Source organism: Adiantum capillus-veneris, chromosome 18 (genome assembly GCF_014529385.1).
Source record: "Adiantum capillus-veneris isolate H3 chromosome 18, ASM1452938v2, whole genome shotgun sequence".
NCBI classification, from domain to species: Eukaryota; Viridiplantae; Streptophyta; class Polypodiopsida; order Polypodiales; family Pteridaceae; genus Adiantum; species Adiantum capillus-veneris.
In genome coordinates, this window is record NC_140948.1 from 8,222,563 (window position 1) to 8,250,416 (window position 27,854).

Consider the following 27,854-nt stretch of genomic DNA (forward strand, 5'->3'; position numbering starts at 1 on the left):
ATTCATTGGAGATATGGTCCTTGGATTTGCATTTCGAACACCAAGTCTCCATCTTCCAAACTGGCTGTCTTGTGTGGCTAATTTCTGCAATCTGTCTAGCCATTTCTTCAATTTTCTTGGTCCAAGATCCCTTCTTTGACTTCTCCTTGGATCGTTCATTAGAGCTGCTTTCGGAGCTACTGGAAACCTCACTAGAATCAAAACTTTCAGTAGCAGAACTACTGCTACTAGACCTTCTTGGCCTGCTGTTCCAACTTCAGTGCCCTTTGGACCAGATCATTGAATTTCTTGGTAGGAGCTAATACCTCTTGCTCCCTAAGATGTTTGCTTTTGAAACCATTCAGAAACCATGCCTTCTCAGATGGCGGTTCCTGTAACTGCCTGGTTAGCTCCTTGAACTTTTCCACATAACTTCGAACGGATAGATTCCACTGTTTGATCTTATCTAGTTCACATAGGATCTCTTCATCCCCTCTATTGTTGGAATATTCCAACTTGAAGGCTTTAAGCAATTTGTTGTATGATCTGAGCTGGCAGGTAGGGTAGTGGTAATACCATTTCCTTGCTGCCTCCTTCAAGGTTTGTGGAAAATATTCCCCCCAATCATCTTCATCAATATTTTTCAGTTCAGCATACTACTCAAAAGCCTGTATGTGAACGTCTAAATCATCTTTCTCACCTCCCTTGAATATTGGAAAAGAAATTTTCAAGGAAGCTCTGTAATCATTCCGATTACCACTGATCCTGCCACTTCTCTTCTTGGATGTCTTCTTGCAATTGTCAGTGTCATCATCCCAATCAATCTTTGTCTCTGTCTCGGTGTCAGTGTCTTCTTTTGTCTGTCTGCTAGAAGTACGATGAATTCCTTTGTTTCCCTTGGTACCCTCATCCCCTTGCCGGGATCGAGAACTCTTGGAACTCTTGGCTTTCCATGCTTCCCATTCTACCCATCGGCGTCGAGAATGACTGGAGTGTTGTGAGTCCTGCCCCTCATCAGCCTAACTATGCTCCTCCTAAGCCTCAGTTTCAACCATCTTCTCTTGCTTGGGGTCAGACTCTCTTCCTGCCTCCTCAGGAATGGGGTCAACACGAATGGTGGATTTCCGGCCACGACTTGGATCTAGGTGCCATTGCTGAAAAGTTCCAACTGGGAGAAGAGTCTTTCAGTCAATGAGCTTCAACTCGAGCCACCGTGATCTCCAAAATGGAATTGGAGATGATCTCTTGAGACATCTAATTCTAGTGTTAGAAGGTTTCAGATAGTGGACTGGACAGAAATCAGAAACTAGATTGGAATTTGGATACTGGAATAAGAATCAGACTTATGTACTGGAAATAATGTTCAGATTCATAATACTGGACAAGAAGTAAGTGTAACTGGAATATCTGCCATGATTGGGATTACAGATAAAAGATTACAGTGAATATGATTGACAAAGAGAGTACAGCCGACAACAACCAATGATTCTCAACCAAGTACAAGTGTAGCCAAAATGCTAACCCAAATGATAACAACTGCCAACCCAATTACAATGTAATGGGCCCTATTTATACACTTTGGGTTTACTGTAGTAATTACCATAGTAACTACTAAGTAATTCGTTGCCCATCTCCTAAGAGAACGTTCCCACATAGCGAAACTATCGAGCCGTCTACATTACCCGACTAATCGGGTCCACCCATCCATGATCGACAACCCGAGTTCATCCCCACTTACCACCCCCGCACTCACACATGATACTTTGCTATTTAATTACTACTAGGTTCTTATCACAATGAAAATAATGATTCCTTTTATCTTTCATATTAGTAATTCATTAAAACAACCCTATAAAGCAGTATTGAAAACATTTTACAAACAAACATCTTCAGACTGAAGACAAGGTACTGTCAATCTAAAGTATCTCTGACCAACACTTGCTTGTCACAAGAGCACCTATACAAGGGTGAAAAAAAATGCCACCCATTCCTTATTCATAGAAAACCGGGGGTGGAAAAAGACATCACCCAAAGTCTGGGCGTCCATACGCCAAACTAGTTGCCCATATAGATGGGCGGTTCCCCTAGGATAAAAACAATATCCTAAGTAATATCCAAAAACATACACATGTACGAGGTAAAGACTCCACATGGAGTACACATAGTTAACCGACTCATCTATGGCTGACTCTTCATCATTACTCATCAACTGGAGTAAAAATATTCCAAGGAATCAGAGGTGTCTTGAGACAAGCTGTTTTAAGGATTCTCAATCATTATTTCCTAGTTCAACCAGTCTTAGCCCAAACAATTCTTTCCTAACTACAAACAATGCACGTTTCTCTCCTTGGGGTAGCCTTGTTCTTTTCCAGAGGAAGAAAGATGGGACTTATAGACTGTGCATTGACTTTAGGGGTCTTAATAAACGAACCATTAAAAACAAATATCCCCTTTCATGCATTGATGAGTTGTTGAGTCAACTTAGCGATTCGCAAGTAATTTTTAAGCTTGATCTACGATTTGGATACCACTGGATCAGAATTAAGGAAGGAGATATTTTCAAAACTATTTTTTGTACATGATATCGACACTTTGAGTTTACAGTTTTGGCTTTTGGTTTAACTAATGCACCCATGACATTCATGTGTTTGATGAACAATATCTTTCATTCATTTCTTGATGACCTTATTTTGGTATTTTTGGATAACATCTTTGTTTATTCTAAGAATGAGAAGGATCATGAACTGCATCTAAGGAAAACTCTTGAAGTACTGCATGAAAATCAATCGTATGCCAAGCTGAGTAAGCGTTTCTTTGCCAAAGAGAAAATTATATATCTGGGAAGGATAATTTCAAAATAAGACATTCATATTGATCCTGATAAAGTCAAGGCAATTGTGGAATGGCCAACACCCAAAACCGGGAGGGATGCGGAGATCTTTATGGGGTTAGCACAGTATGAACGGGATCATATACAATATTTTTCTAAGATTGCAATCCCTTTAACTGAGTTGAAGGGCTTTAACTGAGTTAACAAAGAAAAACAAGGGTTTCTTTTGGTCTGAATCATGTCAAACTGCATTTGCAACATTGAAAACAAGGGTGGCTGAAAATTGTACTTTGAAAATTCCAGAACTTGAGAAACCTTTTGTGATAACATACGATGCAAACGGGGAACAAATGGGATGTGTCTTGTGTCAAGAGAGGAGAGTTGTGGCATATAAATCTAGGAAGTTGAGAAGACATGAAGTGAATTACCTTATGCATGCTTTGGAATTGGGACTTGTTGTTCATGCATTAAAGCATTGGTGTCATTTGTTTCTTGGTGTAAAATTTGAATTAAGGACTGATCATCAGAGCTTAAAGTATATTTTCACTCAACCATCGCTTAACAATAGGAAAAAGTTTTGGCTTCAGCTACTATGTGAGTATGACTTTGACCTAAAAAATTTGTTGGGAATAGAGAACAAGGTTGCCAATGCATTGAGTCGAAGGCCTATGTATAATTTGGTTTCTATGGTGCACAATTATTTAATTGATCAAGTTTGAGATGAAGTGAATAATGATTCTTTTTACTCCAACATTATCTCATTTCTAAATTCTCATGTAGGTGAGATGTTTGAGGGAAGTTTTATTTGTATAAGGGTAGCTTGTATTGTCATGATCGCTTGTGTATGTCTGCAAATTATTCTTTGAAACATCAAATTTTGTGAGAAATTCACAATACTTCATTTGTGGTACACCCTGGGTTTAACAAAACATATGTTAACACTAGAATGGTAACAAGACACTTTTATGTCCTTGGACACTTTTGTGTCCTGTTAAATGACCATTTTGCTTGAATTATTTGAAGAGTATGAAAATGAATTTCTAGGTGCTATATGTCCACAAAGTTGACTTATGAGCTGAAAAAAACATAGCATTTTTTTTTGAGTATCGATCTCACCATTAACCTTACTCTTGCACAACATTTTTGAACCTAAACTGTGTGAAAAAACGGGTCCTGTTTTTCGCGTTTTTTCAATTTTCGGCAACTATACCACTCTAAACTTCATGTTTGTGAGGTTTAGATGGCTAGAGGTTAGGCCTTCATAGTTCTCAACATGTTTTGATTCTTGTAGGGAGCGCTAAGTGTTAAAATTGAAAGTTATGACCAATTTACAAGAATTGCATAATCCTGTTTTTTGGCCAAAATTAGCACTTTTATGATTTTTTTGGTGGCTTTCTTGATATCCAAATTCAATTTTGATTGTGTAAGTGTAATGTATAACATAAAGCTAATCTTCCTTGAGTTTTGGGGGACCTAATATGCTATATAGCATAGTATATGATGATGGTTGAGTTTTTTGATTGTGCTGAAGAATACGATACATTTTAGAGTAGCAAGTATAACTTTCTCAATATTGCTAGTTTCTTAGGACAATTGTGTGTATTTTGTAGGTAGTGACCATATCTAATCATAGACTACAAACTTGGCTAGATATTGAGTAGTTTCTATGGGTTTCTAGAGGTCATAATGCTAAACCCAATTTTTTCATGTTTGCTATATTTAGCACTTTATCATTGCCCCCAAGGTTCCAATTGTAAGAGATCCATTACCCTTTTGACATGCTCCATGGCTCCTTTTGAATCCATAGGCCCAAGGGAAACTAAGAAAACATGTATATAGTATCTGTATTGAGCGTGACTATAGAAACTTTGATGATAGGTCCGCAGAATGGCAAAAATGAAACTTTTTGGTACCTATTTTTTTGCCCAAAAAAAAATTAGTGAGGTAAAAGCAACCATATGTTTTGGTCACCAACCCATTGAAGTTAACGGGGCATTTTATCTCATGTCCTACAAAAATCTCCAATCTTATTTATATGCAATCAACCGTAAGAAATTGTTGTTTTGGGTAAAATGCACTGGTCCATCAACTTTGGAGGCTTGTAGTGACCAAGGGATGAGAAAAATTACAACTTTGTCATTTTTTCCATATGTAGTAGTTATTAAACTATAAGCTCATGAAAGGATTTTTCAAAATGAGTGGATCTACTATGGTTTTGAAGTTTTTTTCCAAAACCTTGAAAGGACACTTTTATGTCCTTTTAGGTTACCATTCTAGTGTTAAAGACTTTCTTTTGGCCGAGTATGCGAGTTGATATCTCTTTGTATGTGCGTGAATATCTAGAATGTTAACAGGTGAAGGTTGAGCCTCTAGATGTTCCTGGTTAAAAGTGAGAATCTATGTCAATGGATTTTATCACCGTGCTACCTACAACTAGAGGAAATTATGACACTTTTTTTGTTGTGGTTGATAGATTGACAAAATTACACATTTCTTTCCAATAAAGAAGATCAATACTGCCTTTCATATTGCTAAATTGTTTGTCAAGGTGATTTTTCGATTGCATGGTATGTCCGAAAACATTGTGTCTGGCCCTGATTCTAAATTCACCTCAAACTTTTGGAAGGCTACTTTCCAAGCCATAGGAACATAATTGAGAATGAGTACTGCTTTCCATCCTCAAACATATGGGGAAACTGAATGGGTTAGAGGACATGATTAGGATGTATGTGAGTGAGAGGCAAACAAATTGGGTGGACTGCTTCCCTTTGGTTGAGTTTTCTTATAACAGTTCTTGGCATGCGTGTATTCAAATGGCACCTTTTGAATCTATGTATGGTTGTAATCACTCAGCTCCCTTAAAATTTTCAGACCCTAAAAACAAAGTAGAAGTCTCAAGGAAAATGCTTGAGAAAATGGACCTAGATCTTTCCAAGATTAGACATCACATTAAGGAAGCCCAAAAAAATCAAAAAATGTATTATGACAGGCATAGGAGGCCATTGTCCTTTGGTGTAGGAGATCTGCTTTTCTTAACACTAGAGTGGTAACAGGACACTTTTATGTCCTCGGACACTTTTATGTCCTCGGACACTTTTATGTCCTGTTAACCGGTCAACTTGCTTGAATTAATTCTCCTGACAGAAAAGCGATTGAACGTAGCGGCCAATTACCAAAATCCCATCGTGAGTTGAAAAAAACTTGGAATTTTTTTTCAAAAACATTTATGGCCGTATTTTGATACTAATAAGGTTATTTTTTGGGATAAATTTAACAAATAAGTAAATTCCATGCAATTGCATGCAACATGCAAGAAGGCTGGCGAGCCTCTAGAGGGGAAGAATTTGTCATGAGTGGAAAACGGGATAGGGGAAGGACCACCCTTGGATCTAATTGAGATCTAGAGGCTCACACACAAAGCCCTTTTGAGGGAAAAAACGTACGCGCTGCCTCTCTATAGCAATTTTGAAACCAAAACCGGAGTGCAGATAGCGCCTGTGAAATCAATTTCTTGTTGTGCCATGCCTAGAAATTCTGACCGCTACTCATCAAGGGAGGTTGGGAGCATCAGGGGTGGTGATGATGAAGCCTTTTGGTGGCCCAAGAGGGTGTCTTGTTGTAGGTTCCAGCCGCTTGGTTAGGGGATGCATGGGGAGCCCAAAGCTATGGAGAAAAGCATGAAGAAGTCTTCTTCTTTGGTGTGATTGAGAAGTTTAACCCCCGAAACTGCAAATTCACTTGCCGATTGGAAGAGGATATAAAGCAATACCCCGCAACATGGGAATTCGTGGATGATTTTGTTGTGAAAAGCTCCATGCAATTGACGTCTACTCGGAAATAAATTCAAGTAAGTCACAATCCGGTTCTTGTCAATTGCACTCCTAGTGGTGAACCAAGTCATGCAAGAGGCTGTGAAATTATGAATTTGGGTTTACATGATGCACATAATGCATTGAACTTTACTGGGGAAGACATGCCGTTGCAAATAGAATACACCAATTCACCACTTTTAGAGGAAGCAACACCACCATGTAGGGGGCGTGGAAGACCACCCAAATCCAAGAAAAGGGGTAGACCAAAGGGCACATCCTCGCATGACAAAGACACAATCACAAACCCATCTTCCGAATTTAGAAATAATGCGGGACGTGTTGAGATGAAGAGAGAAAGAGAGAGAGATGAGATAAGAGACACACCATATACGCTCCCAAAGACTGATTCATATTGAGGACAAGATAGAAATATATAGGTGAGACCAAGTTGAGTAGAGTGAGCCATATATAGCTCCAACACCCCCACTCAAACAAAGGTCTCTAGCTTTGGATGAAAAAACGCTTGGGGAGTTCAAGGGAAAAACCCAAGCCCCTATACAATGTGAAAATATGAACCAACGATGATGATGTGAAAGTGAATTGTGCATCTATGTACAAATATTCAAGCGACTCAGAGATCACAGTGTGCAAATGTGGAGTGTGCATAGTGCATGGTACCTAAAAGATTACAATGTCATATGTACAAAGCTATTACAATAGCAAAGAAGCTAACCTAGAAAGAGTGAGGCCGAAGAAACTCCAAGCTCTGAGTGCAAGAGGATGAAATGTGACTCGTTGAGGCCTTTGTTCAAAATGTCTACAATCATCTGGTCACTTGGACAGTGTTGAATCATAATGGTTCCTTTGCATACTTCATACGTGACATAATGATAATGGACAGCAATGTGCTTTGACTTATTATGTTGAACATAGTCTTTTGCAAGACTAATAGCACTTTGGTTGTCACACCGCAAGGGTGTGCTAGAAAGAGGAGAGTGACCAATATCAACCAGCATTTATCGAAGCCAAATCAACTCACGAGCTACAAGTGATGCCACAATATATTCTGACTCAGTCGTAGAAACTGCAACACAACGTTGTTTCTTGCTGGTCCAAGAAACAAGACAACCATTTATAAAGAAGCAATTTCCACTAGTAGATCGCATAGATAAATGTGAGCTTGACCAGTCTACATCTGTGTAACCCAAAAGAGAAAGAGATTGCATAGAATCCGATGTGAGTTGTCGTCGATAGACTAAACCAAAATCTGTAGTGCCTTTCAAGTATTTCAACACACGCTTTGCAGCAGACCAATGCTTAAGAGAAGGACATGCAAGATGTTGTCCAAGATAATTAGCAGCAAACAGAATATCAGGACGAGTGTTCATGCCAACAAACTGAAGACATCCAATCAAGTTAGCATAAGGTTGATTTGTGACAAGTTGACCGCCATTGTCAGAAGTGTTCTTCGTAGAGCTTGCAAGACAAGGTGTGTTGGCTGAATGTGCAGATTCCATACCAAATTTTTGAATAGTATCTGCAATAAACTTTGACTGTCGAAGGAATAAAATACCTTTTGTGCGGTTCCTTTGGACTTGAATGCCAAGACACGAGTGAATCTCTCCAAGATCCACCATATCAAATGCAGAAGACAATAACTTTTTCACTTGCTGAAGAAATCCCAAATCATTGGAAACAAGGATGGTATCATCCACATAAAGAGCAAGAATCACAAAACTGCTACCTTGGTGTTTTATGTATAAGTTGAGGTCTGAAGAGCAAGAGATGAATCCTTTAGAGGTGAGAAAAAGATCAAATTTTGTATACCAGGCTCGTGAAGCTTGTTTGAGACCATATAGTGCCTTATGGAGTTGAGCAACAAGGTCTTCTTTACCTGGAATAACAAACCCTTTTGTCAGGCTCGCAAAGCTTGTTTGAGACCATATAGTGCCTTATGGAGTTGAACAACAAGGTCTTCTTTACTTGGAATAACAAACCCTTCTGCCAGGCTCGTGAAGCTTGTTTGAGACCATATAGTGCCTTATGGAGTTGAGCAACAAGGTCTTCTTTACCTGGAATAACAAACCCTTTTGGTTGTTCCATATAAATTTCCTCTTCCAAGTCACCATTAAGAAAATCCGTTCGCATATCCATTTGATGAGCTTCTAAATCAAATTGAACAGCAAATGCCAATAAAACTCGAACACTTGTAATGCGAACAACTAGTGAAAAAGTCTCTTGATAATCAACACTGGCTACTTGGGAGTAACCTTTTGCAACTAAACGCGCCTTGAATTTGTCAAAAGATCCATCTGCTTTTACTTTTGTCTTATACACCCACTTACATTTAGTAGTTGTACGTCTAGGAGGTAATTCAGTTAGTATCCATGTACCTTTAGAGATAAGAGAATCGTACTCTGCTTCCATAGCCTCTTGCCATTGATCCTTTTGTGGTGAAGAGATAGCTTCATCATAAGTGACCGGATCTTCAGAAGTAGAAAAAGCATTATCAGCAATATCGTCATCATAAACATGACATGAGCCATGTGCAAACTCAATAGGCAGATCAACATAAATATCAATATCATCATTGGCAACATTTGGAATGGATGGTTGTGAAGAGGAAAGTTGCTCTATAGGAAGAGTTTCATCATCTGAAAGAAATGGAAAAGCCTAAAGCAATGATTTAGTATCATCAAAATCAGCCATGGACCATGAGCCTCCCATAAGCTGTTCGTTAAAAGTAGCATCACGATTCACAATTACTTTCTTAGAGGAAGGGTCATAGAATTTGTAGCCTTTGGAAGTGTCAGAATATCCAATAAAAAAAACTTTAAGACCAGGAGCATCAAGCTTTGTTCGTGTTTCTTTGGGAACATGAATATAAGCAATACATCCAATAGTTCGAAAATGAGATACGGAAGGAATGTCACCTGTCCATGCTATGATGGGTATCTTACCAGAGGGTGAAGTAGTAGGAAGATGATTCTGAATAAATATTGCTGTCAAAGTAGCTTCAGACCAGAAAACACGAGATAAGCCAGAATGAATCAACATACATCCTACAGCATTGAGAATAGTGCGATTCTTTCGTTCAGCAACGCCGTTCTGTTGAGGCGAATATGGAATAGTGTGTTCATGATGAATTCCACTGTCAGCACAATAACTCACAAACTCTTGAGAAACATATTCGCCTCCATTGTCACTACGAAGCTTCTTAAGGCGACGACTAGTTTGAAGTTTCGCAGCCTTGTGGAATTGTTTGAAAACAAATAAAGCTTCAGATTTTTGTCTAAGTAGAAATACAGTCGTATACCCTGAGAAATCATCAATGAAAGTAATGAAGTAGCGATATTGTGATCTCGAAGAAGGTAGAGGTCCACATTTATCAGTATGAACAATATCCAATATGTCATGAGAATGAGTTGTATTTGAAAGAGGAAAGGGTTTACGATTGTGTTTCCCAAGAGCTTAAAATTCACAAATTCCGATATGGGGATGGGCTTTAAGATCCATGCCATGAACAAGATCACGACATTGAAGATCAAGGAGTTTTGAGAAATCAGCATGAACAAAACGGTGATGCCATACTTTGCAATCATGATCACCTGGAGCAGTGAAAACATTTGCTACAGCATCGTTGAGAGAGAGTTTAAACAAGTTACCGTTTCGAGGAGCAGTGGCTATAGTCTGTCCATCTTTCTCAATTTGGCATTTGGTATGATCAAATCCAACAAACAGACCAAGATCAACAAGTCTAGCAACTGAAAGAAGATTACATTGAAGATCTGGTACATGTAATACTCCTCGCAAAATTCGAGTGGAAGAAGATAAGGTACCAAGATATAAGTCTTCAATACCCTTTACTTGACAAGTAGTATCATCAGCAAGATAAACAACACGTTGAACTAGTAGTGGATGATAGTTATGGAGCCACTTAGACTGATATGTCATATTTCCTGTAGCACCAGAATCAAAAATAAAAATTGATCCATCATGTACATGAAGTATTCTGTCTTGAGTAACTGAACATAGGACGCAGCTTGTTTCTGGTACAATGTTGTTTTGATGTTCAGTAGCATATGCTCTAGTACGATCTGTGTCGAATCGACGCTTATAGCACATATGAGTGGGATAATCAGATCGTCCACAATATTCACAAGAAGAAGAAGAAGAAGAGTCTCTAGATGAACGTGGTTGTTTCATGGTAATATTGTGTTCTTCATCATATTGACGTTGTGAGCGGGATGAAAACACACACAGCGCCTCTATAACGACCCGACACACACTCTTGGGAAGATACACACACACACACTATGGGGCACCACTCGGCTTACACAACACACCTGGCCGAGACAGGGAACACACCTCTGGAGTGAGAGGAGAGAGACTATCCGCTTGCCCACTCCAGACACACACACACACACACCCAAATAACTCAGCTCAAAAGAGGAGAATTTATGATGTTTAGATACAATTGAGCTTGGGACAACACCAATGGGGCAAATAGCTCACACTATATGGGTAAAACAAGCTAGATACAATCACAAACTAGAGCAGAAACTTCGCTCATAGGAGAACTTACAAAGAAAAACAGCAGGAAAAGAGTGAGGAATTTGGCAAAATGGACAGCGCCATCGCGTCCGGAACGGCCCAAAACCCCAGTCTACAATGTCAAAGTGCTCAAAGCCGACCTCGGATGAGCAGTTTAGGGCCAAAACAAGCTCCAAAATGAGCAAAAACACACCTGCGGCTGTTCCTCCTCTCTTCTCCACGTTTTTTCTCGTCTTCTCTCAGTTTTTTCAATTCCCACACTTAGCTTTTTAGTTGGGCACCCTTGGCCTTTTAGATGACCTCAAACGGACCCCGAACAGGCCAAAAACTGACCTCGCAGTGCATAGTTGTCACCTTTTTTGCATCATCCGCACACCTGGCACTCATTTCTTTTCAATAATGCGTCTCGCAACCACGTGAAGTGGCCCCAAAAAGTGGTCCTAATGATGACCTTTCTGCATAACTCTCATAAGAAAACACCCACGTTGTATCCGTATTCATCCACATGGAAATATTGACCTCGTTCGCCCTCCTGACGCCACTAGATGCCATCTGACGCACCTGCTTACCTCATGTCGTCGGCCCGCGGATAGCTTCCTCGAGAAGTTTTACGTACTACCAACTCCTCATTATTGTAGAAAAAACATAGTGGTAATGGTAATAGTGAAAATCGATGCACTATGTACACCCTGTCCTACCTGTACACATGTGGGCCCCACGTAACCACCTGGCTATGGAAAATGGGCAATCCTTTATTCGATGCACCATGCATGTATATGTACATATGCGCAATCCCTTGATCCAAAAAACTCCTGACATCATTTGCCCATCCCCTAGCCTGCTAGATCATTCATGATCAGCAGCAGCAAAGAGAGATATGAGACTCGCCGCATCACAGGTCTCTTGATCCCTCACCAACACTGCTTGATCCACAGATAGCTCATCTTGCTCCACCATCATCAATCTAGCATGATACAATTTAAGACGCAATCCATTTACCCTTGACTTATGTAGAACACCATCCAGGTTAGCCAGCTGATATGTGCCATTTGGAAAACACTCCACTACCTTGAAAGGGCCTTCCCACTTAATTTGAAACTTCTTTTGGAAGGTGTTGTCCAGCTTACTGTTGTAGCGCAAAACCAAGTCATGTTTCTTGATACCCTTACTTTTGACCTTTTCATTTATCTTTGTCAAAGCCTTATCCTGCATCTGCCCATAATGCTCCAATGCGCTCATCCTATCCAACTGGACCTCTTGTAACTGCAAGAGCCTCTCTTTGAATGCATCACTAGGCGGCCCAAGCAACTTCTCTAGCATCTTGACTGCAGGAAACTCTCCTTCCACAGGCAATAGTGCTTCCTTTCCATACACCAAATGAAATGGAGTAAACCATGTACCTGTCTTCACCGAAGTACGGTAAGCCCATAATGCACTAGGCAATTCCAAATCCCAATTCTTTCCTTGGTGCTCTGTCACTTTAGAAAGAATTTTTACCAACTCACCATTGAATCTTTCATTTAAGCCATTACACTGCGGGTAATAAGGAGTGGTATGCTGGTGCCTAATCTTCATCTTTGTGCATAAGAAGTCTAGCAGTTTAGCTCTAAATCCTGGCCCCTTATCTGAAAGTAGCTCTAATGGCACCCCAAACTTGCAACATATTTCATCATACACAAATTTTGCCACATCCTTTGCAGTAATCTGTTTTACTGCTATAGCCTCTGCCCATCTAGAGAGATAGTCCACTGCCGTCAAGATATAGCTTTTGCCCCTGCTTGTGATAGGTAACGGGCCTATTGCATCAATCCCCCACTTTTCAAACACATCAAACGCCATAATGGTTTTTCGTAGCTCTGGCTTCAACACTCTCTTCCCAAATGCTTGACACCTATTGCAAGACCTACACCAATGGTGAACATCCTTGTGCAAACTAGGCCATACATACCCCTCTTGCAAAATCTTATGCAAGGTGATCTTTAGAGAAAAATGGCCACCACATGCGCCTTCATGATTCTCTTCCAACACTCTGTAAAGCTCCTCCCGCCAAGGTACACGTCTCAACACGAGATCAGCCCCTTTCATGTATAAGACATCACCAATCAATTTGTACCTGTATGCTCTACGCAAAAAGCCATACTTCTTAGACTTCTGAATCTCCTTTGGAATGATTCCTGTTAGCAAAAACTCCTCTTCTTGAGCCAAACTTTCCCGGCCATGATAAAGAGGTAAATTGGTCCTCAACACGAATAGCTCCCCAATCATGCCTTGAGCTGCTTCATGTGCCTCTCCATTTAGAGCACGTTCAATGTGTGTGATGCTCCATGCTTCGAACTTTTTTAATAGGCCTTTAATTCTGAAGCACATTTCCTTCAATGAGGTGTTCTTGCTCTTCCACACACCCAGCACTTGCTTCACCACTAACAAGGCATCACCTTTTATGCTCAACCTTCGAACCCCATGCTTCAAACAAATGTGTAATCCGGCTTCCAATGTAGCATATTCAGCCTCATTGTTACTATGCGCATCTAATTTGAACCCTCTCTTGCATACTAGCTTCCCCTCTGGATCATAAAGTGCTATACCCCCTGAAGCTGCATCGTGGCTCTTTCTGTATGAACCATCAAAGAACAACACATGTGCATTGCTGATCTGTGGAACTTCTTCAACTACCTTTCTCACCACCTCTTCCTTAACAATAAGGGGATTCTCCTTGTAGGTCAACAAATCAGCTAGGGTAGCCCTTGTACTATCTTCCACTAGAAAAGAGAACTCAAACTCTTGCAGCTCAATTACCCATTTCTTCACCACATTTGACATGTTAATACCATTAATTAACTGTGGCAAAAAGGCATAACTCGTCAAGAAAACAAAAGGCCGTGGTAGCAAGTAATGACGAAATCGTCAACAAGCAAATATTACACTGGCCATCACTAGCTCTACTTCCGATAACTTTCTCTCCGCTACCAACTTCACTCGGCTTGCACAATACACTGGCCTCATATAATGGCTGCCCTTCCCCTTTTGTAATAGCATGGCTCCAATGGCATCATCCCCTACTGATGGATTTACATAAAAAAATTTCTCCCAATCAGGAGCCTGCATGGCTGACAACCCCCCTAACACCTCTTTCACCTCTTGAAACACTTCTTCACACTTGTCATCCCATTGCAATGGATCATGCTTTGCCACTTGTTGTAATGGATAAAGAAGCTGCGAAGACAATGGAATAAACCGTGCCATGTACTTCACTTTGTGTATAAAGGTTGCCAATTGCTTCGTACTCGTAGGTGATGGAAGAAGAATAATAGACTTAACCTTGTCTGGATCAGCCTCAATGCCATTTTCTGACACCATGTGGCCCAATAACTTCACCCTTGGCTGTGCTAGATGACATTTGTTTGGATTTAGTTGTCCTCCACATTCATCATATCGAGCCAATACCATCTGCAGCTTCTCATGGTGTTCAGCCCTACTGCTATAGACACATAAGTCATCCATAAAAGCTTTAACACAACTACCAATGAATGGTTCCAACACCCAATTTGCTCTCTCTTGATAGAAGGAAGGTCCATTTGACAACCCAAATGGCAATACTGTGTAGCAATAGCAACCCCATGGCGTAATAAAAGTGGTCTTTGTGCGGTCTTTAAGAGCAATCTTCAATTGAAAATAGCCTGAAAAACCATCACACACACTATACCTCTCATAACCTGCCACTGAATCCAAGATCTGATCGATGAATGGAAGAGGATATGGGTTCTTTTTAGTGGCTGCGTTTAAGGGTTTAAAATCTACACAAATTCTCCACTTCCCATCCTTCTTTGGACTGACTACTACTGGACTCACCCATTCTGTGGTCTCCACAGGGACTATGAACCCTGCCTTCAACAACTTGTCCACCTCTTCTCGCAAGGCTTCCATTTGCTCTTGACCCATCCTTCTTAGCCTTTGACGCACTGGCTTAGCACCTTCTTTCAGCTCTATATGCATCTCTTCGCCCTTGAACCCTCTGATCTCTTCATATGAAGTAATGAACAAATCAGGAAAACTAGCCAGCATGTGCAAATATATATCCTTCTCCATAGCTGAGAGGTCTCCACTAATCATTTGTGTCATTAATTCCTGCTTCTTTGACAACTCAACCTTGGTTTGCATCAACCCTTCAATCACTTCATAAGGCCCTTCACTTTCATCTTCAACCTCATTCGCAAATGCAACTAAACCAATCTCCTGGATTTCTTTGTCCATCAAAAGAAATGCAACATCAGCATCCTCATCACTGTTGGTAGTGCTATCACTGTCCTCATCTGTCACCATGGAAGAGTCTTCATCACTAGACTCATCCTCATCTTCATAAAGCTCCTCTAATCGTTTCCTTGTGTCTATATTATAAAGCTTCTTGGTACCTGTCTTTCCATAGAGGCTAATCGTACCATGTCCCCAATCTTGAACAACTCCCACTGCACGTAACCATGGTCTGCCCAGTATAATAGGATATGCTCCCAACCCTGCTGGCATCACATGAAAATCAACCACTGCCTTTGCATCATATGCCTCCACTTCTAAGCTCTTTACAACACCCAAGCATTTTACTTTTTGATGGTTTGCCAATCTGATCCGAAAACCTGACACCCCAGCCACTGTGAGACCCATCTTCTAAACGCATGAGTGTGTTATGACGCATATTTGGGCTCCGCCATCCACATAACCTTGTCCCAAATTTTTCCTTTTATGCCACACATCTACTATTGGAAAAATGTCTGGTAGCTCGTCCATTGCCAACACCTTCACTGAACCTCTCTCTGGCTCTTTCTCCATTGGGTTAACCATCCTCTTCCACTGTCGCTTTAGCTTAGGCACCATCTCTATAAGCTGCCCAAAAGTAACATCTGCCTTCCTGCTCGTCAGATCCTCCTTCAAGTCATAGCTTAATTGCCCATCCCCTAGTGGAAAATCTGAAACATGAAACTTTCAACGAGCTCTCCTTTTCCTCTTGGCCTTGACATCCTCGCCTTCATGGCTCTTTCCTTTCTTCTTACTAGGACCCGGGGCACTTCTTCCTTCCTTATCCTCTGTGGTCCTCTTCCCAATAGGCATCACTAATGTATCCTCTAGCTTTGATGCCTTCTCCAAGGTGACTACACTTAGCACTTTTGTCTTTCCTTTTTCCTCCTGGGTCAGTCCACTGGTTCCTTCATCTCCCTTAATTTCGATGCCATAATCATGCGACCTAGTTAGCACCTGTTTTGGCAATGGATACATGTCTCCCCCCATCCTTGGTGGCTTATCACATTGCGGGCTGATGTGACCCAACTCTCCACAATTATAACATGTCGGCGTCTGCCTCCAAAACCTACTATTACTTTGTCCAGCACCATTCCTAGGTCTTTCTTCACCTCCTGGCTGATTTGCAAACCGCCCTCGACCTCGATTATTTCCCACTTGACCTAGCATGTTTAGGCTGAGATTCTTCATCAAATCAACCACTTGCCTCAAGCCATCATCTTGCACTGCTGTAGTGACCACAACTGGCATAACCTGAGTAGTAACAGGAACCACTGGTTCATGATGAACCCCTGACATATGACCTTGTAAAGAGTCCATAGGCTGAAATTCAGACCTCATGGGCAAAGACTCCACCCCTAACTGGCTCATTTTCCTCATCTTCCACTCTTTGTTCCTTGCTACCTCTAGTGCATCTTCATATGTCCTAGGCTTCTTTAGCTCTACTCTCCAACGTATATTCTCCCAAAGACTAGCTAAGAACCTTTCCTTCTTCATCATGTCAGGCGGGGGTACCTGAGGTTCTAAAGCCTTGCACATTCGCTCCCATGCCAATGAAAACTTTCGTATGTACACATCTACTGGCTCACCTTCCTTTTGTACCAAAGCATGTACTTCTTGCCACACTTTGTCAGGATCTTCTATCTTCACAAACTCCACTTCCAATCCATGCCTTAGATTGTCCCAACTCAATCTTATAGGTGGATCAGCCTTACGCAACTCCTCTTCAAATGCTTTGGACCAAGCTCGTGCATCACTCTTCAAACAAATTTGGAGAAGGCGTAACATTTGCGTAGGGTCATGAATTTGGTTGCTAATGCAGGCAACCTCCATCTTTTCCAGAAAGTCCTCCACATCTTCATCACTTCTTCCATGAAACTCCGGATAAGAGAAATCCATGGCTAGAGAACCCCTTCAAACACACGTGCAAGAACCCAAAACTTTTCACTACCCAATCCCCAGAAACTTCAATGGAGCTCAGCTTTAGATGAGAACAAACACATGCACATCAAATGAGTTTTCATAGTTGATCATCAGAATTACAACAGGCAAAGGACATTCCAGGATCTCTCTCAATCTTCTTGGCCCAAACATAAAGACTATGCGCTGCTGGAAAAAGATCTTCCTGGACACATGAACATTTATCTGGATTCTTTGAGTTAAATGAAAAGGAGTGAACTGAGGGCCATTTTGATCATCCATTAAAGCCAACCATGAAGCTCCCAAGAAGGCACACCTGACTCAACCTCTGATTTTGCCAGAATTTCCGCAGCATAACAGCATAAATGGCTCAAAATACCAAAAAACCAGCCATCATAACTTGGGAAAATTTCGACAGAGTTTCCCCGGAAGTAGAGCAATGAGAACCCAAAATATAGATTGTATATGTATGCATAAACTGCCAACAATAGAACCCGAGCATCAAATAGGGCTCACTAGTATATAGCCTATGGCGAGGTCACAAAAAGGGTGCTCCAGCTACCTGTATCACCGAAAGGATCTCCACATTTGAGAATCCCCCAGCTCAATAAAAACCTCACGCTATCGACCCTCACACGAAGGCTAATGCAAATCGCGTATAGTCAAGTCTCAGAAATGACTATCTTCCAGACCAAGTCTCAGAAATGGCTGGGACTGCCAAATACAACCAAATATGGCTCCACAAATGCGTACAATGGCAGTTTCCACAAGTAATGTACAATCCAGCAGACAATGCACTCAAATAGGCGCCAAGTGATGCATTCCCACAACAATTGTAAGTGACATCACTGCTAGTATATCACTGTACTCCAGCTACCTGTACCTGTGTGAATCACCTGTACCTGTACCTGTCCCTGTAACCTGTAACCTGTAACCTGTAATCTGCAACCTGCAACCTGTAATCCCGAAGCTCGAACCTCGAAGCTCGAAGCAGAAGGTACTCGAAGAAGATCCTCCGTGGGGGCGCCAAAAGAATGTGGGCGGGATGAAAACACACACAGCGCCTCTATAACGACCCGACACACACTCTTGGGAAGATACACACACACACACTATGGGGCACCACTCGGCTTACACAACACACCTGGCCGAGACAGGGAACACACCTCTGGAGTGAGAGGAGAGAGACTATCCGCTTGCCCACTCTAGACACACATACACACACCCAAATAACTCAGCTCAAAAGAGGAGAATTTCTGATGTTTAGATACAATTGAGCTTGGGACAACACCAATGGGGCAAATAGCTCACACTATATGGGTAAAAGAAGCCAGATACAATCACAAAGTAGAGTTGAAACTTCGCTCATAGGAGAACTTACACAAAAAAACAGCAGGAAAAGAGTGAGTAATTTGGCAAAATGGACAGCGCCATCGCGTCCGGAACGGCCCAAAACCCCAGTCTACAATGTCAAAGTGCTCAAATCCGACTTCGGATGAGTAGTTTAGGGCCAAAACAAGCTCCAAAATGAGCAAAAACACACCTGCGGCTGTTCCTCCTCTGTTCTCCACGTTTTTTCTGGTCTTCTCTCAGTTTTTTCAGTTCCCACACTTAGCTTTTTTAGTTGGGCACCCTTGGCCTTTTAGATGACCTCAAACGGACCCCGAACAGGCCAAAAACTGACCTCGCAGTGCATAGTTGTCACCTTTTTTGCATCATCAGCACACCTGGCACTCATTTCTTTTCAATAATGCGTCTCGCAACCACGTGAAGTGGCCCCAAAAAGTGGTCCTAATGATGACCTTTCTGCATAACTCTCATAAGAAAACACCCACGTTGTGTCCGTATTCATCCACATGGAAATATTGACCTTGTTCGCCCTCCTGACGCCACTAGATGCCATCTGACGCACCTGCTTACCTCATGTCGTTGGCCCGCGGATAGCTTCCTTGAGAAGTTTTACGTGCTACCAACTCCTCATTATTGTAGAAAAAACATAGTGGTAATGGTAATAGTGAGAATCGATGCACTATGTACACCCTGTCCTACGTGTACACATGTGGGCCCCACGTAACCACCTGGCTATGGAAAATGGGCAATCCTTTATTCGATGCACCATGCATGTATATGTACATATGCGCAATCCCTTGATCCAAAAAACTCCTGACAACGTGCCCAACAATCATCTTCAGTATGGCCATTTCTGTTGTAGTAAGAACATTACTTATTTATTAGGAAATTTGAGACGAGAGAAAATATTACCGCGACGTCGACCTCTGCGATTTCCTCGTTGAAATGGACGCCTTCGAGCATAAAAAGCACGTTCCATCTATTGTGACTCAGTCTCCTCTTGTGAAATCATAGCTGTATCGTGACCAGCATTACGACGTTCTTGACATTGAGAGTATTCAATTAAAGACATGGAGGCTTGGTCGAAATCAAGACTATCTTTATTAGAGAGAATAGTAACAATGTTATCATAAGAAGAGTCCTTCACCGTATCAAGGAGAAGTGTAATCAGTTGCTTTTGTGGAACAGGATCATTGGCAGCAGCAAGTTGATTAATAATAGATTTGAAAGATTCAATATGTCCCGTCATGGCAGTACCAACTTCATATTGTAACTTGTTAAGAAACACTCTCAAATAAAGTATATCTGTAACAGATTTCTTCTGAAAGTTTGCAATAAGGTACTTTCATATGTCGTGGGAAGTAGGCAGTTGATACATATCAAGCAAAAGGGAATCAGTAAGAGCAGAAAGAATATACCGACGAGCTGCTTTATCACGTCGTTGCCAATCCGTATAGGCAACATTCCAATCTTCAAATATAGGTCCTTTAGTGATAAGCACGTTATCATTATCCGTATCAACAGGCTGAGGTGGACAAACACAATTTCCAAGAACAACATCAGAGAGTTCATCACCTTCAAGAATTAACAACATCTTTGCTTTCTAGCCTAGAAATCCTTGGGCTTGGAAAGGAGGAACAGAACGCTGGCCAGAAGGAAATCCGTTGACGAGAATGGTCATAGCCATATCTTGTTGCGAGAAGACGTATAATATAAGATCACAGAATCTACACACCATATATGGTGAAGGCCGCAATTGAGAATGAGAGAAATATGAGGACTGCGTTCTGTCAATGATAAACGCAAGAAGGATGCTCAAGGAACGTCCAAAGATGTGAGAGACGTCACCCAAAAAGACAGGGTAAAGGAGACGTTAATAATAAAAGAGTTCTCAAAATAGAGTGGCGTGAGACGCAAGATTGACGGCCACAATATGAATAGCAAAAAGCTTAACTTTCTCGAAAAAGTTAACGCCAAAATTAGAAAAACAATCGCGGACGCTTCACGAAGAAGTACGACGAAGAAAGCTGTGTCAAGCTCAATTGCAGTAAAAACAGCATAACTTTTTGTTGCGAACTCCGATTGACGCAAACCTAGAACTCAAATCGAAGAGCTCGAGGAGACGAACAAGTTTTGGATAAAAAGTGCCATTGTGCTATGCTCCATGGCGCTTTTCCCGTTCCTCTAAATTTTGAGTAGAAGACCCCCAAAAATTGAGATGAAGTTCAGGGTGTCATCAACAAGAAAACGTAATCAACGATTAGATTGATTAGCAATAAACACCACACAAAACACTAATCATATTCTTCTTAACACAAAACAACCACAGTTAACAAGAATCAATGCTCAAAAAATAAAATTTGTAGCAATTTTGAATCGTACGTGCGAATCGCATACACATATTGTTTTGTCACCATGAATTGAATCGGCGCGTGATCATTACCGCTCTGATACCATGTTGAGATGAAGAGAGAAAGAGAGAGAGATGAGACAAGAGACACACCATATACGCTCCCAAAGACTGATTCATATTGAGGACAAGATACAAATATATAGGTGAGACCAAGTTGAGTAGAGTGAGCCATATATATCTCCAATAGGACGACCACAAAAACATAGACCAAACGCACATGCAGGTGGTAGACCTAGCACCTCGGCTAGCCCATTTGAAGGTACTAGTGATAATGAGGAGGATGATGATGAACATGCATCTGAAGGTGAAGGGGTAGAGTATGGCAATGACGATGCCTTAGAGGAAGAAGGGCCAGTGCTTGATGATGCCCCTGAAGCCGATTGTGACTTTGTTGATGTTTTTCCTCCAGAATGGAGGAGTCGTGACAAGATGGACCAAGAGCCCTCAGGAACATTTTGGCATCTTCCTGCTTTCAATGGTTTGGTAGGACCAGACCTGGGACATGTGCCTCGTGAATTTTCTGAGTTTCATTTGTTTCTTATGCTATTTCCACTTGATCTTGTTGACCATATAATTAATGAGACAAACATGTATGCCAATGTACAAAGAGAGAAGTGTAACAATTTGCATGAGTCTATGAGAAGATGGGTCCCATTGGATCGTCATTCGTTTTTGCGCTTCTTCGGCATGGATCTAGGAATGGCACTTCACTACATGCCTAGCAAGAAACACTATTGGAAAGATGACATGATAGGCTCATTACACTTTCCCAACTTTGGTGATAAGATGAGTTGTACCTCTTTCCAACAAATAAAAAGATTTTCACATCTTTGAGACAATGCTAAAAGGCCTCTAAGGGGATGTAGAGAGCATAGATTATGGCAGACGCTTGAGTTGGAAGAATGGCTGAATTTTACATTTCAAAAGTACTATAACTTGCACCAATGTGTGACTATTGATGAGCGTATTATTCCATGAAAATGCAAGCTTAATCCATGCAGGGTATACAATCCAAAAAAACCTCACAAGTTTGGCATACAGGTTTGGAATTTGTGTGACTCCTCCACGGGTTACAATTATGCATTTCAGGTTTATGATAAGATTCCATGCAAAGAGTTTTCCTTTCCATGTGGTTGCAAATCTTGTGAAATACTTGCCTAGAAAAGGTCATCATGTATTTTTTGACAGGTATTTCACTTTTGTAAAGCTCTTGGAGCATTTGCGGAGTGAAGGTCAAGGTGGTACAGGGACATATGTATGCAATAGGAAGTACCTTCTAGGTAAAGATATGTTGAATTTGAGCAAGCAAGATCGTGGTGTTCCTTGCTTTGCATTTTGTAAAAAGAAAGGCCTTATTGCATGCTCTTGGAAGGATAAGAAAGAGATTTTCTTTGCTTCGAATTGCTTTGATATGCATAAAGGTGAGGTGAAGCGCATGGTTGGGGATGGTAAGAAGATGCTTGTGTCATGCTCATATTTGGCAGTTAAATATAATGAATGTAAAGCTGGATGCGATGTATTTGATAGTATGGTGTTGGGTCATGGTTACAGTTTGCAAACCACCATGCATGGATGGAAATGGTGGCATGCACTCTTTTGGGGTCTCATGGACTCTGTCTTTACCAATGCATGGATTGTTTGGAAGGATTTTTATGTCACACTTGATACTTCTAGATTTGATTTTATTCTTTGATTGCATGAACAGTTGGTGAATAATGCATTTAGGCCATTTGTGTGCAAAAGGCTTGTGGTTGAGGATGTGTACAATGGACACTTTCCAATGCACTTGCATGATGTGGAAAGCAAGTATTGTGTGGTTTGCGCTGCCAAGAGAAAGAAGCACTTATCAAAGAATAAGGAGGTGGAGGGATGTAAGCCCTCACACACTAAATGGGGTTGCGGAAAATGTAAGAAAACCATGTGTGCAGATCCTTGCTTCAAGCAATACCATGCAAAGGCTGTGGTAGACTTTTTGTATGACGGCAGGTCACGAGTGACGAGGAGACGCGAACTTGCACCTCTATGTAAGAACTCATCAATTTTGGATTGTGGTGTCTGCTTGTGGTTTTCTTCCTAAACTTGTTCTTTTATGTGACATGCAGGATTCAGGTGGATGCATGGCGAGCATGTTTCATGGAAAGAATGGTCCATGTCTGATTTTTTTCTCACTTTTTGGTATGTGTATGCTTGCTTTATGTTTACACATGCCTTATGGTTTTCCTATGGTGTGTAAAGCTACTCATGCATGTTGTCGTCTTTTGTCATATGCAAGATTTTATGGTTCTTCATTCATGGCAATGATCTATCGCTGTTTTTATTTTTTCCTCTAGATATGCATATTGTTCCATGCTTTGCCTTTTTCTGTTTGTGGTTTTCTATTCAAAAATCTGTTGCTTTATGGTTTGCATGGCAAGCGTAAGCTTTTCTCACCAGGTTATGGTTACGCGAGTTTCCTCGCCAGGTTTATTTTGCTTCATGGATCTTATGGTTTATGGTTTTTATGGCGAGCACAAGGTTTTCTTGCCAGGGTTGTAGTTGTTGCAATAGCTTATGGTTTATGCAAGCTTCTCTCAAGACATTGAGTATTTTTGGATATGGCACCTTGTGGGTTATGGTTATGCGAGTTTCCTTGCCAAGTGTTTTTTGCTTCATGGATCTTATGGTTTATGGTTTGCATGACAATCATAAGGTTTTTTTTGTAGGTCCTTTTTCTCGCTAGGGTTGTAGTTGTTGCAATAGATTATGGTTTGTGCAAGCTTCTCTCAAGACATTGGGTATTTTTGGATATGGCACATTGTGCGTCATGGTTATGCGAGTTTCTTCGCCAGGTTTTTTTTGAGTCATGGATCTTATGGTTGATGGTTTTCATGGCAAGCATAAGGCTCTCTTGCCAGGTCCTTTTTCTCTCCAGGGTTGTAGTTGTTGTAGTAGCTTATGGTTTGTGCAGGTTTCTCTCAAGACATTGGTTTTTTTTTTGATATGGCAACTTGTGGGTTATGGTTATGTGAGTTTCCTCTCCAGGGTTTATTTTGCTTCATGGATATTCTGGTGGTTTGCATGGCGAGCATAAGGTTTTCTTGCCAGGTCCTTTTTCTTGCCAGGGTTGTAGTTGTTGCAGTAGCTTATGGTTTGTGCAGGTTTCTATCAAGAGATTGCGTTTTTTTGGATATGGCACCTTGTGGATTATGGTTATGCAAGTTTCCTCACTAGGGTTTATTTTGCTTCATGGATCTTCTGTTTGATGGTTTGCATGGCGAGCATAAGGTTATGGTTTGTGCAGAGATATCATTGCTAAGTGATGGTTGTAGGTTTATGGTTTGCAGGGTGATCATACCATTACTAACTGTTGGTCGTAAGGGTTTTTGGATACAAAGTCTTGTGGTTTATGGTTATGCAAGTTTCTCATTTTGGTGTATCTTCATGAGAGATTGTGTTTGTTTGTTCTTCTATCTTGTGTCTTTTTGTCTTGCTAGAAGATTTTTCAATTTACTTATGGCATTTGTTTTTTGTTTTGAATTGTTTGCAGATTATTGTTGCATTAATGCAAGCTTTTCATATATTTTCTTTTACCTTCCAGGTATATTTTTTGCTTGTGGTTACTAATGGGCAAGGTTTTCATGGCTAGTGTATAACTTTCTCAACAAGTATATAGAGTGCTTATGAAAATTATAGAATACACTTGGGTATGGCAGATTATGGTGATTATGTCTTCATGGCAGGTCTTCCAGCTTCTTGGAAACTCTTAGATCCCCTTTTTGTCTTGGTCTGCCCTCTTATTGCAGACTATGGTTGATGATTCAGCTTAACTTGGTGATTATTATGGCTCATAGGATTTATCTTATGACCTGATGGCTTGTCATATTCTCCTATTACAAGTTATGACCTTTATTGCTATTTTTGTGGTTACCTCTTATTATGGAACCTCATAGTTGCCTTGTGTGGATACTTATGGTATAATTTTCTAGTTGTGTGTGTATCATGAACAACTCTTGCATCTTATGGCAGTTTGATGGATATTTATGGCAGTGTTGGCTTATGATAGTTGTATCTTTTTCATGGTAAATGTATGTAGTATGATGGCTCATGGTTGTTGATCTTTATGGGTAAACATGTTCATGGTAGCTTATGGTAGACTAGTTTAACTTGTGGTTTATGGTCTTTTACCATTTTGTTTATGACGCTTTTGTTGTTATGGCATACAATGAATTCTATGGGACATTGGGGTAGTTTATAGTGACTTTGGGACATATGGTTTTGTAGTAGACAAGTTGCATATGGATAGTTAGCATATGGTTTCTTTTTCTTGGATTTCTTTCATGGCAGGTCTAGAGTCATAGTTTTTAAGTTTCATTAGCAAACTCTTTCAGGGTTGTAGAGTCATCTCAAAACGTTACGCTTTTTGTGTCATTTGAATATGGGTATATGACAACAACAGTATTATGCAGTGCAATATGTGGAAAAAAAAGAGCTATTGAATAATGTTTTTAACATTGATATGCATAAATTTGTCAACCCGTCACTTAGTCATGATGATATATCTACCTTTGGTATAAGTTATGTGGTTCAAGAAGGATTGTCTCACCATCCATGGAAAAATTTATTGTATGACATTGCTATGTGGATTTGAAATGCCTTCTCCGTGACTTTATTCTTCTCATAAGCAATGGGTTTTGGCTATAAGTGGCTTCTAGAAACAACTATCAAGGCATTGTGGTGTTCATGCAATGCCTAGTGTGGCAAATTATACGCTACTTTTGAGATTTGAATCCCTGCATGCAGCTATACCCTAAACTGTCAAAACACATGCTAATTTCAACAAAAATGTAGAGCTTAGAACTTATTTTTTAAGGTTATAACTACTCATCTATCTGAGTTCTTTACTATGATAATTGTCTGGAAATGTTGAGCTTATATGTGAAGCTACTCAATATATGGCTTCTCTATGTATGGCACCCAGGTCCCCTCTATATATACATCATCTCATGTGTGTATTCTACACACTTTGGGGTTCTATTTTTGTGCTCTCTCTCTCTCTCTCTCTCTCTCTCTCTCTCTCTCTCTCTCTCTCTCTCTCTCTCTCTCTCTCTCTCTCTCTCTCTCTCTCTCTCTCTCTCTCTCTCTCTCTCTCTCTCAGCATGGTATCAGAGCAGTACGTTTTTGTTTTTTATTTTTTTCCTGATTGAAAACGATTTTGCACAAACTAGTCGCACTAGGCATCGCAATCGATGTGGTCTACAACTTTGCAAAAGAATTTTTTTTAAAATTCTGCACCGATTTTGAGTAATCGTTGGCAAACTATGTACATATCTGAAAAGTAACTTTCGCTTTTTGTTTTCAAATTTTCTCCTAATTGAGAACGATTTTGCAAAAACAGCACGCAAAGGCACTGAAATCGATGTGGTCTATAACTTTGTAGAAGAAAGTATTTTTTTTCAAATTCTGCACTGGTTTTGAGTTATCGTTGGCGGACTGCGTACATGCCTGAAAAGCAACCTTCGTTTTTTGATTTTTGATTTTCTCCTAATTGCGAACGATTTTGCAGAAACTATTCGCTTGAGCCATCGGAATCGATGTGGTCTACATCTTTACAGAAGAAAGTTTCTCTAAATTCTGCATCGATTTTGGGTTCTCGTCTTGGACTACGAATATGTTTGAAAAGCAAAATTTTACTTTTTGCTTTTGATTTTCCTCATAATTGAAAACTTCTCAATTATATTTTTTCTTCATCAATCATATATTTGTTACTGACGTAACTTTTCTTCTGAAGAAGCCAACATATCGTTCCGATTCAGTTGAGCCATTGATGATCGTCCAAATTTTATCGAGTTACTGTTGGTAAATAATCTTTTGTTATATGATATACTCGTTCATTGATTCTCATATAATTATTCTTCTAAAGATATGGTTTATGTCATTTTATTGATAATTTCTCATTGATACCATAGTGATTTTGATAGTACCATGATGATGTTTTGTTAGCACTTTGGTCATGGTGATTTTTCGTTGATTCCATGGTTATTTTTCATTGATACCATGGTTATTCTCGGTGATGCCATGATGATATTTCGTTGATACTATGGTGATTCTCAGTGTTGCCATGATGATATTTCGTTGATTCCATGGTGATTTTTGTTGATACCATGATGATGTTTCGTTGATACCATGGTTATTCTCGGTGATACCATGATGTTGTTTCATTGATACCATGGTTATTCTCGGTGATGCCATGATGTTGTTTGGTTGATACAATGATTATTCTATGATGCTTTTTGTTGATACCATGATGATTTATTCATTTTTATTGATACAATGATGATATTTTGTTAATACTTTGATGATACTCATTGATATCACTACGTTGATAAATGTCGTTTTATGTAGTATATACACATGTCATTTGCATCACGTATCATGCATCTTGTACTTTTTATGTTCATACTTTATGTCCACGTATGTTGTCGTGCGTATATATGTCGTCAAAAGAGTGGCGTTGCGAACCATCTATTGTCGCAAACTTGGTCACAATAAAAGATTTATGAAGACATGTTTGGTGATGCCATGTTGATGACAACATGAAGATATGTTTGGTGATGTGATAGTGATGACAAGCTACACAACAGATTCACGCAGATACTTCTGATTACGAGCTAATCAATAGCCTTTACACCTCTTTATTGAACCTTTGTATTCATTATTGCATTTGATAGGA